At 42.1% G+C, this 11971-nt stretch overlaps 1 long non-coding RNA gene across 1 annotated transcript; it reads left to right on the top strand.

The window, feature by feature from the left end:
- The first annotated feature begins 291 nt into the window (after positions 1 to 291).
- LOC308458767 lies at positions 292 to 4822 on the top strand. The gene is made up of 3 exons (XR_013977641.1): positions 292 to 421; positions 801 to 923; positions 3008 to 4822. It is a non-coding gene; the product is annotated as an uncharacterized lncRNA (long non-coding RNA).
- The last annotated feature ends 7149 nt before the right edge of the window (positions 4823 to 11971 follow it).

Below are 11971 nucleotides of genomic sequence, written 5' to 3'. Positions count from 1 at the left end.
GGCAGCTGCCTATTCCTGCATTGTAGGGAATTGGACTAGAGGATCTTTAGGGTCCCCTTCCAACTCAACAATCTTATGATTCTACGATAATGGAACTAATTGGCAACAATGGGTTAAAACGACTCCCTTATCAGCAAACCGCAGGGCAAGAAATTCCCTGCACAAGGCACCACCCACGAAACATGCTGTGTGAGCGACTCCATTTATTTTTCACAGCCTTCTGAAGATGTCAATTGGTACAAAGTCTAGGTTTGTTGTGCAATACAAATGTTGGCAGACTCAGAAGCAGAGTCACAGCCTGCTTTGAGTGATCACATCTCAGTAACACAGACCTTGCCATAAGAATATGGAGCCAAACGTCAGAGGCATTTCTACAGCGTTGCCAGCGATCCTTTGTTTTAAGAGAGGACCCTTGTTCCAGGTAACCCCACAGCAGATGATGAACATTTATTATTTCTACACATCATCAACCATGCAGACAGCACTTATTTCAGCAAAACCGTTTTGAGATCACCATCTCCAAATGACAGGCGTCTAAAAACTGCAAAGAAATTCCCCTTTCCCCCACAGCTTTTCAAAAGGCTGGGCCTCACAGGAGTTGGCTGCTTGTACTGAAGCAACAGCGCAACAAAGAGACCCCCAGATATGAAAATGGCACTGTATGGAACCAAGAATCGATGCATCAAAAGTAATAATGTTATAAGTAAACAACAGGGTGTAATATATATCTGGAGATGGCACACCGGCTGAAAGTCTGTTTTGGCTAATTTGTCTTTTTCAACTCTGTCCAATTAATCCAGTGTCCTTGGGAAGAGTGATAACCGTACAAGCCAAGCTGCTTACATGCACTACAGACTGATGGAACCTCTTTTGCCTGTGTAGCTGTTTTTTCGTTTACAGATTGCTAGCAACGCCTCCACTAGGTATGTCAGTTTCTCTTGAGTGTACAGGGTCGGAGCTGAGCACCAGAGCAAGTTGGGAGGGGTCATGACATGTTATAGCTGGGACCCTAACAGACCAATGGGGTGTAGTGGTTAGTGTTGTACTAGGACGTGGGAGATCAGGGTTCAAATCCCTACACAGGCATGAAGCTGACCTTGGATCAGTCACTCTCTTTTGCGTGTTCAGACCCAGAAACCTCCCCCCTAAATAAATTCACACCTGACTCAAATTTTGGTTTGGTTTTTGGCAGAATTTCGGCCACAACTTTATTGATTACAGAAAGTGACTGGTTGCATAGGCTCTGGTTTGACTAGCTCCCTGCCATGCAGGTAGCGCTGACCCAGGGCACCAGCATAGGTCAGCCTAGGGTGATCACCTGGATAAGCGGAAAGCCGGGAACAGGCTATCTCCGCCATCCAAATGCCCCCCTGGACTCAGGCATGGGCACAACCCCCTCTCAGGGGTTGACCAAACCATTGAGTCCCTGGATTCCTTTAATGGAATACCCTTCACATAGGGATGGCAAGAGCATTCTCCCATCCCTATCACCTGAACCAGAGCCTATCCGCAACCTTACAAGTTGTGACGATTTGCTACGTGGCAGGCGAAAGCCAAATGGCAACAGCCAATCAGCCATGGGTGGCGTATAAATAATAGGTGGCATATAAATAATAAAATTATAATAATAATAATAATGGAATAGGAAAGCCCTATTTTCATCAGAGAAATGTTGTTTTGGTGATAAAACAGGAAGGGGAAGAATTGTGTCCATCACCTTCAGCACTTTGAAAGACAGGGGAAATATACTGGTACATGTAATAATAAATAACTAAACTTCCATACTGTGCAGAATGTACAACAAAGCACAAAATTGGTTGTACATTCAAAGCACTCCTATACCACTTTAATAGCCATGACTTCCCTAAAGAATCCCGAGAACTGTAGTTTGTGGGTAAAAGATTACTAGGCTCCATAGTTGTTACTTTCCATTAAGAACCATCCAATTCACCAAACAGAAGAGATCACACAAATGCCATGAGGTAGGACTTTCTTCTCTGGCTCTGTGATGTGTGTCCTGATTTGTGATCTGCATGTTAAAGAGCTCATTACCGATGCCCCATGCATCCATTCCCCCAGTAAGTGCTAACGTTAAACTTTAAAGAAGGAATGTTATATTCTTGAAAGATGAATTTATTAAATCAAGTCCTGACCTTTTCAAGCTTACGCAGGCAGAGTATTACATTTTAAGCACACAAAGGCAAAATTCTCCCCATATCGCTCCTTGTCTCCTTCTAGCATACTGCGTCATCAACAAAATTCTTATCTTATTTTTAAAGCCACAACTCAAAGTGCCCAATTCAAAGTACTGGTTTAGACATGTAAAACTTTGCCTCCTCCCATATGAACTGACCCAGATCCTGCAATCATCATCTGAGGCCCTTCATCATGTGCCTCCTCCATGAGAGGTCCAGAGGGTGGCAACACGAGAGCTGGCCTTTTCTGCAGTGGCTCCCCATTTGTGGAATGCTTGCCTGATGCCTTCATTGCATATCTTTAGTTGCCAGGGCAAAATTTCCCTCTTTAATCAGGCCTTTGACCTTTTAACTAGTGGTGGCCTTTAACTATCTGTGGGTGGGATGATTTTAATGTATTTCTTTTCCTACTCAGTTTTAATGTATCTAGGTTTTTTTGGTTTTTTGTAAGTCACTTTGGGTTGCCCTGGGCAAGATGAAGTGACTAACACATTTAATAATTTAATTTACCGTATTTTTTGCTCTATAAGACTCACTTTTTCCCTCCTAAAAAGTAAGGGGAAATGTGTGTGCGTCTTATGGAGCGAATGCAGGCTGTGCAGCTATCCCAGAAGCCAGAACAGCAAGAGGGATCGCTGCTTTCGCTGCGCAGCCATCCCTCTTGCTGTTCTGGCTTCTGGGATTCAGAATATTTTTTTTTCTTGTTTTCCTCCTCCAAAAACTAGGTGCGTCTTGTGGTCTGGTGCGTCTTATAGAGTGAAAAATACTTTAATTTAATTTAATTAAGCAAGGTTATGCTTAAAATTCAACAGGGCAGGCTTAAGCAGTATGTGGACCAAGAACTCCCAGAAGTGTAAGCTGGATTTCGAAGGGGCAGAGGAACCAGAGACCAAATTGCAAACATGCACTGGATTATGGAGAGTTCCAGAAAAACATCTACTTCTGCTTCATTGACTAGCATTTGACTGTGTCGACCACAGCAAACTATGGCAAGTTCTTAAAGAAATGGGAGTGCCTGATCACCTCATCTGTCTCCTGAGAAATCTCTATGTGGGCCAAGAAGCTACAGCTAGAACTGGATATGGAACAACTGATTGGTTCAAAATTGGGAAAGGAGTACGACAAGGCTGTATATTGTCTCCCTGCTTATTTACGTAACTTATAAGCAGAATTCATCATGCGAAAGGCTGGACTGGATGAATCCCGAGCCGGAATTAAGATTGCCAGGAGAAATATCAACAACCCCAGATATGCAGATGACACAACCTTGATGGCAGAAAGTGAGGAGGAATTAAACAACCTTTTAATGAGGGTGAAAGAGGAGAGTGCAAAATATAGTCTGAAGCTCAACATCAAAAAAGAAAAGAAAAGGGAAAAAAAGATCATGGCCACTGGACCCATCGCCTCCTGGCAAATAGAAGGGGAAGAAATGGAGGCAGTGAGAGATTTTATTTTCTTGGGTTCCATGATCACTGCAGATGGTGACAGCAGTCACAAAATTAAAAGACGCCTGCTTCTTGGGAGTAAAGCAATGACAAACCTAGACAGCATCTTAAAAAGCAGAGACATCACCTTGCCGACAAATGTCCATATAGTTAAAGCTATGGTTTTCCCAGTAGTGATGTATGGAAGTGAGAGCTGGACCATAAAGAAGGCTGATCGCCAAAGAATTGATGCTTTTGAATTATGGTGCTGGAGGAGACTCTTGAGAGTCCCATAGACTACAAGAAGATCAAACCTATCCATTCTGAAGGAAATTAGCCCTGAGTGCTCACTGGAAGGACAGATCGTGAAGCTGAGGCTCCAATACTCTGGCCACCTCATGAGAAGAGAAGACTCCCTGGAAAAGACCCTGATGTTGGGAAAGATGGAGGGCGCAAGGAGAAGGGGACGACAGAGAATGAGATGGTTGGACAGTGTTCTCGAAGCTACCAGCATGAGTTTGACTAAACTGCGGGAGGCAGTGGAAGACAGGAGTGCCTGGCGTGCTCTGGTCCATGGGGTCACAAAGAGTTGGACACAACTAAACAACAACACCACATTTAATAAACAGCAACAATAATTACAGAAGAAGAAGAAGAAGAAGAAGAAGAAGAAGAAGAAGAAGAAGAAGAAGAAGAAGAAGAAGAACAACAACAACAACAACAACAACAACAACAACAACAACTATGGTTAGGTGACTATTAACCTAGCAAAAATGAAAATGAAAATTCAGCTCTAAGCACACAGTTTTGCCATATAATAAATGATTGCTTTTTAGATGCAATGCTAAAATCAGGATTGTTTCCTTTCAACTAGGTTCATGGGCGTAGCCAGGATTTTTGTCTGGGGTGGGCAGGCCTTTTGTTGGGGGGGGGGAAGCAGAACCTCAGTTTTGTTTTGTTATTTATTTTTATTGATTTAGGGGGGGAGCAGCTGCTCCTCCCTGCCCCCCTTGGCTACGCCCATGACTAGGTTGAATGTAACAACTGAAAATCAGTATTAGATTTAACAACAACAGCAACAATATCTGGAGGGTCGCAGGTTCTCCATTCCTGATTTATGCTAGGTTCAGAGTGGAGTCCTCGATGAAGACGCCAGAGGCTGAACCTGAGATGTTTTGCATGCAGAGGAGTGCTTGCAACATTAGCAAGGCGTAAGCAATAGCTTTGAGTTCTTATAAGCTGCTACATCAGAATATGGGTTCAGATGCACATTTACTAATTTTTTAAAAGTTTTGAAAGTTCATTAAAATTGACATGAATCAGAAAGATTGGAGCTGGAATATATGTTCTTCTATATGTTCCCATTACAAAGTAAGGTTATTTTTCTTTTTATACCACATTTTGGTCAGCCAGAGAGATAAGTCTATCCCTTAGAGATATAGTTGTGAGACTTCTGCCGCCCTAGATAAAACTACAACCATTAGAAAGCTATCAGATGAGAGCTGAAAAGTGGGGATAAGGGTAAGCAATAATACCCATATGAAACATCCATATCTATCTTGTGTGCGTGCGTGTGGTTGCGTGTAGATTTATTTTCACACTAATTGCATTTTCTAACTTTAAAACAACCCACCCCCAAGACTTAAAAACAACAGTCCTGGGACAGTGATGTGGGCATTTTTAATTGTGCTTAAGAGTATTCTTCTTTTTCTTTGACAAAGGCTAAACACCCCCAGAGAACATTTCATTCCTGGGTGTAGTTCTGTTTACTGAGGCCTGCTGTCCCCTGCTTTGATATTTTCATATTTGTAAAGCCTGAGATAATCTTATTTGTTCATGTCTGAACAAATCACCGCATATGATCTTTCTCAAGGGACCCTGGCTTTTGTGTGTGTGCAAACCAAGAGCAATAGAAATAACCTGATGTTTACTTACAATCTCAAATTGCAGAAATATAAAGCATTTTTCAGATGCATGCACACGTACATTCACCTATCTATATATAAGAGAAGAGCGGGGGAGAAAGACAGCTTATGCTGCCTAAATGAGAAAGTTGAAGAATTGCATACAGCTTTCTCAAACCAGGTATCAAAGGACTGAATTTCTGGTGGAACCATTTTTTCGTTTTCAGTAATTAATCTGTGGATTTAGTTCCAGTGGACAAGTCTGGTGCCGCAGCCAAATTTCATTAGTACATGTGCCAAGTTGTACACTCAACCGCTGGTACATGGTCTTATGGGAACCAGATGTGCTTGTTCATGCTGATAGATGGGATTGCAACAGTTCCCCCAATCCTGGAAGAAATTTATGGGAGTGATCGCGACTGCAGGAAGCATTGCAGCCCCGTGAACGACTTCCAATTCAGATATTATTTCTTTCATGTGATGGCAGGCCTGGTTGTTAAAGGAGGAGATGCCCAAGTCCTATAGCCTTTTAAATGTGTCTGGGAAGAGGGAGTTACCATTTCGCTGTTTTGTTTTTAATTATGTACTTGTTTTGATTTTTTGGTGAATTATTGGGTTGTTTCCATTTTTATTTTTATTTTGATTATGTATTTTGTGTTTTTATGTTGTGGCCGCCCTGAGACCTGTGGGTATAGGGCAGTATACAAATATAATTTAATCACAACAATAATTATTTTATAATTCAAATGGGGCCTGCGGATCAGGACAAATGGCCATCCAGTAAATGACATTACTCTTTTGGTGATCTTAGTTCCTGCTAAAGATATAGTGTCATGAGCACTGTAAACTTAAGTCAGTCTTGGTCTTAAACTGGGAACCCTTCCAGAGAAACACATTAATTAAATAGCTGAGTTAAACCAAGAGTGATTTTTTTATTTAAGATGTTGACGGTCTCCTGGCGTCTTGAATGATGGTCATTGACTTCAACTCACTGTGAATTAGCCCACTGACACTCTTAACACAGTGGCCATTGGTAGCTACCAGTTATACCCCCTTTCTAGTTATCTACTGAAGCACCTGGCAACACACTTGACAACTTACGGCAGCCATAACAGGCTTTGGTGAGGTGTGCAGGTTTGCTAAGCACCATGATGTAAACTGACGGAGAGGCAGTTAATTTCATTCACATTGATTAAAAAGAAAGAAAGGGGCAGCTGGCATAAACCCGAGGTGTGATTCGCTGTAATAAGATGTTTTAATAATTCAGAGCACTTAATTGCAAAATGTTGACACTATAATATGAAACGGCTTCTGCTATAAACGCCAATATAGTTTCCCATTAATAATTTTTAGGGAATATGTGTGAGGATTCAGGTAAGAGATTTTCAATTTCATCCTTGGAGCAGCTCACTTCAAGTGATGTCAAGACTCGTACCTGGCTTCTAGTTAATATATGTGATGTCTAGTCCTAAGTCCGTGGTGGAAAGAATCTATACATTGCCCTATTTATTTTTTTTGTTCATCTTTCCACACAAAATGGAGGTCAGCCAACTGACAGTTCTGACAGCCAGCCTAGCTTCTCTGAATAGTACAAGTGCTTCTTGTTCTTCTTCCTCCTCTCCTTGCCAGACAGAAATTTCATACAGGGAGCAGTAAAAAGAGTGATGTTGGGATATGTTATTGAGGAAACACCATCAACCACTGCTGGAGAAAGCCCCAGCATTTCCAAGTAGGACTGGAGGAGGTCCCTGTCTAAAATAAACACTGCTAGTCAGTTGATAGGACTGAACTGGATGTGAAGTCCAAGCCTGCATGCAAAGTCCAAGAATTGTTTCTGTTATTTGTAAAATTTGTATCTTCAGGGCAAGCTGTGTAAGAAACTGAGACTCCAGACCCCCCAAGTGTCCCTATTTTCCAGGAACAGTCTCGGATTTACAGAAGCCATCCCAATTTCTGATTTGATCCCTGAATGTCCCACTTTTCCTTAGGACGTCCCTTTGTTCATCTGAGAAATTTCGAAGGGTATGGAGTTATGTGACCCTCGAGCCAAGGAGATAAATAACTATACAACCTTAGCAGACATCTGAAGGCAGACCTGTATAGGGAAGTTTTTTAATGTTTAATGTTTTATTCAGGCTTTTTTCAGGGGGAACTCACAGGAACTGAGTTCTGGCACCTCTCAGGTGGGTGCCATTGCCATTCTAAGCAAATAAGGGAGGTGTTCATGGTGAGTTCTGGCATCTCTTTTTCTAGAAAAAAAACACTGGTATTATTATATTTTTTATATATGTTCGAGTGGCTGGGGCAACCCAGTCAGATGGGCAGGGTATAAATAATAAAATTATCATTATCATCATTATTATTATTATTATCATTATTATCAAATGGGATGTTCTTTTCATTGGAGAAATGTTGGCGGGTATGAGTCTCACAATAAAGTAATAGAACGAACATTAAAGCCCCACAAAACAGCACAAAAAGCTTTGACTCTAAATGAGCGCTGTTTGTTTAAAAGCCCACTTCATGTTTCCCCAGCAGTTTTAGCATAACTGGACCCTGACACAGTTGTGGCCTAGGTTTTACTTACGACTCCAGTTCTCTTATCTTTCCACAAGCTGGACACAAGTTTTCCTCAAAGTATTTGTTTGAGACCACAGTTGCAGTAATAATACCACGTGCCACTTAGACCTGCTGTCTTCATTTTCCTGGGCTCATCTGTAGATTCTTACAAGCACCTGTGGGTATTCAAAAGGATGTCCTCTCAAGGATGTTGGATTTCAACTTCCACCACCCACCGCCAGCATGGCCAGTGGTCAGGGATAATGAGAGTCGCCCTTAGTGATCAGCTCTTTAAACAATCTTGTTCCCACATCTGGAAGATGAAAGCTGTTAGAAGCCATCTACTTTTGTGTTGTTTTAATCCTACGTTTAAAAGGAAACTTGCAATATAGATTACTCCCTAGCACCAGAAGCCCACGCTCCCCTCTCTCAGTTTTTAAGCAAAGTCTCTTTGCAGGCTTTCTAATCTCTCATTCACATGAAGAGCAAAAACCCACCAGCCTAATCTGGTCTTGGAGTCGGGTTTCTGGCTGTTGTCCCGGTGTGCTCTTTGGCAAAAGACTTTGAACACGCTCTGCACGTTTGGGCTTTAAATAGAAATCCTTTCTCTGCAAAGCTATTTTGGGAGAAGGTGGGGGGGGAATGAAATTCAAAAGGGGCAATAAAAGAAGGGGGGTGTCGTTATTTGCCAAGGCAGAACAAAAGCAAAGGACCTGAAAGACAAAACTGAACATAAAAAAAGTTTTGTAGTCTAATCCCTCTGCACTTGAACCCCAGCCCTTAATTTCCAAAGGTCAAATTTATATCCAGTTTTCATTATGCCATGATATAGGGACAGCGGAAACACTTCCTAAAGTTATTTCTGTGAAGGAAGTCATGTCCAAAATCCAGAGAAACACACAGTGTCTGGCCCATTATCAGCTATTGAATACAAACTTTATTCACGTTTTTAGATCAATAAATATAATAGAATATTATATCAGATTCAAGATGCCACTAATTCCAGTGAAATATTTTGAATCTAGAGTCTATTCCAAAATAATACTTTAAAAAATCTGAATTTCATATTGACTTCTTAACCTTAATAGCTTTCCCCCTTTAGTGATGAAATGGATTCAAGTGACTAAATTTCACAGCACACATTCTTTTTTAGCCAGACAGGGGGCTTTCCAAACTTTTCCTCTTTTTCGTGATTTTTCTTCTTGCTATTAGAATCAGATTATTTACCATTTGTTGACGTCTAGGATGCAATGTAGCCTTGATATTAGTGAAGCAGTAATGAGGTAGGAAGTTATATTTGTATTTGTGTAGCTTAGAAAAATCTAATCCTCAAGTGCTGCAGTTTGTTTGTTTTTTAATCAATTTAGGAGTCAGATTGCACAACATGAAAGAGCACATTCCCATGTCTTGCTCGGTCTGCCCAATAGCGCCCCACTAAATGAGAATCGGAAAACTGGCTTTGCACAGATTCTTGTTAGAACGAACAGAAATTTGGCTGCTAATAATGTAGCCTTGTCAGCTTTAGGCCTAAGCCGGAACACATAAAGCTGGAGATAAGATTATAGCCCTTGCTTGCAAGCTCTGGTTCTATCTAATTGCCACACATGATGTGTTTATGCATTGTGCCCAACATCCCAGAATAAGCAAGCAAATTGGGCATCAACATATGAATGGAATTTAGTCACGGAATCCAAGCCATGGTCCCGCCAGCAAATTAAATGGTTGGGATTACTTACTAGTTTGATTGTCATTATAATGCAATAATTTCTTCCCACCATCTCCTCTGGAACAAGGACTGTCCCCCATACACTCTTCATGATCAGGAGTGATGGTAGCAACTTGCTTAGCAGCCGCTAGGAAAAAAAGAATGTTCAATATGAACATTCAAAGCAATGGATGTGCCATCTCCCCTCTTCCACATACATTCTGCAGACTATCTAAATGAAATTTGTAACCCTTGGAATAACCATTATGTGACGGTGTAATGTTCTTTCCAGGGAATGGCTGGGAAGGAAGGTAAGAAGGAAGGAAGGAGCCAGGCTTCAGGGAATTGGCTTACTACCCTGTGGCCAGGAATGATAAGATCAAACGGAAGGAATGTCTTACCAGTTAGACTCTTTAATAATCAGCAAGAGAACAAAGGACACATCTCCTAGAAATGGCGGTGCTCCCAGTTAAGGTTCACTCCCCTGCTTTGTCCCTATTAATATATGTCACTCCTACATCTTGTAACCTGAGCTTGTACCCTCTGTGCTTTCTGTTCTAACACTTTCTGAGCTGTTTGTGTCTTTGGGGAAGGGGAGTGAATGCTGTCCAGAGACTGTGAATCTGTTAGCTCTTTCTCTTCTAGTGTTTCTTCTCCTAGCTGTTCACCATCCAGTATTTCCCAACTTCTGCCTTCTGAGCTGTGCCCCTCTGCAAACCACTGTTCCAAATCTATACTGTCCTCTGGCTCCTGGGAAGATTCAGGATCAGGGGGTGTGGGAGGCTCCCACCATTCTTCCTCAGTGCAGCCCTCCTCAGCATAGGCCCGGATGGATGGATGGATGGAAGGGTGACCACAAGCCACTAAAGGGAATGTTGCCATCTCTACGAGCAAATGCGCTACTCAAATGAGGTCACAAATGGCAAAGGTGGATGGAGTAGGTGGCTTGTCACTAAAGTGGAAACATTAAAACAGCAACAGATACAATCAAAACAAACTCATGTGGGGTGTTATGGGAGGGACAGTACCTCTAGAGGGAGACATGTTGTGCTCCTTCTGTGATAGTTTGTCCACCTTTGGTTCCCACCCTGCACTCAGCTCTCACCTGTGACTCCAGGAAGCTGTCAACATGCAACAGCGGCTGCACCCCAGGAAACAGCACTCAGCTGCAAGTGGTTGTGAAGCATCTGTCACATGACTGGCTCATCTGGTGCCATGTCAACACCACAACCTTAAAACGAAACCAAAAACACCGAGCTCCCACAGATTCAGGTAGTTGTGTGGATGAGCCTGGGATCATTTCTGAACTTCAGGTTTAAGTGTGGTGAAGACAGGAGAATGACTGTAATACATGGCGGGTGATGAAGGGGGTGAAATGATCTTGCAGGTGTGCTGCTGTGGAAATGTAGATGATAAGAATGAATTATAGCAGCGTAGAAAGCTGGAGTGGAAAAGCAGCTACAGGGCCACATTCTTCATATTTTTCTGCATTACAGATTGCCATCCATCCCACAAGGTGCCCCAAGCTCTGTAATGCTTTGGCCATTTCTAAGCACCTAACAGGCTGTTTGGTACTCATTTCAGAAGAAATAATTCAAATGGAGTATCATCAATTATTACTCCCTTGAAACGGTAGCTTGAAAGCATGAATTATTTTGTACCTTAATAATTTCACAGTATTTCCATTTAGAAAACATGAGCTTCTACACTGCTCAATGTTCATAGTTGTCTAGGTGCTGTGACTTCATTCTGCTTAATGATTCATCTCCTTATCATACTCACGCAGCTCTGAGGCAGAATCTGTACTCTGTTGCCACCAGAAACGGCCCATGGAGACTGTGACCATAAGCAGCTATTTTTGCTCAACAACCCCCCAAATTATCTTGGGAGATTTATGACAGCCATTGGTGGTTTTCTGTGTGGGCAGCCTGCTCAGAGTCTCTGGGTAGTGACTTAGTCCCAAGTGATTCATGCTTTCGCCTGTGAGCATGCTTAGAAAGTCAGGAGAAATGACCTCACTGCTGTGTGGGTAAGGAGAGGAATTCAGGAGCAGGAATACTATGTTACATTATCAACAGGTTTATTTAAATTGGGGGGAAATGCCCAGGGTGTGTGAACATTCAGGGGAGCGTTATTCTGTCATCAGTCATGGAACTGGTGGATGCCAGCCAGCCAATCAGGACA

Source organism: Podarcis pityusensis, assembly GCF_964106645.2.
Source record: "Podarcis pityusensis genome assembly, chromosome: 1".
Taxonomy (NCBI): Eukaryota; Metazoa; Chordata; class Lepidosauria; order Squamata; family Lacertidae; genus Podarcis; species Podarcis pityusensis.
The sequence above is the reverse complement of the archived record's forward strand: the minus strand, read 5'-3'. Positions and strand labels throughout refer to the sequence as shown.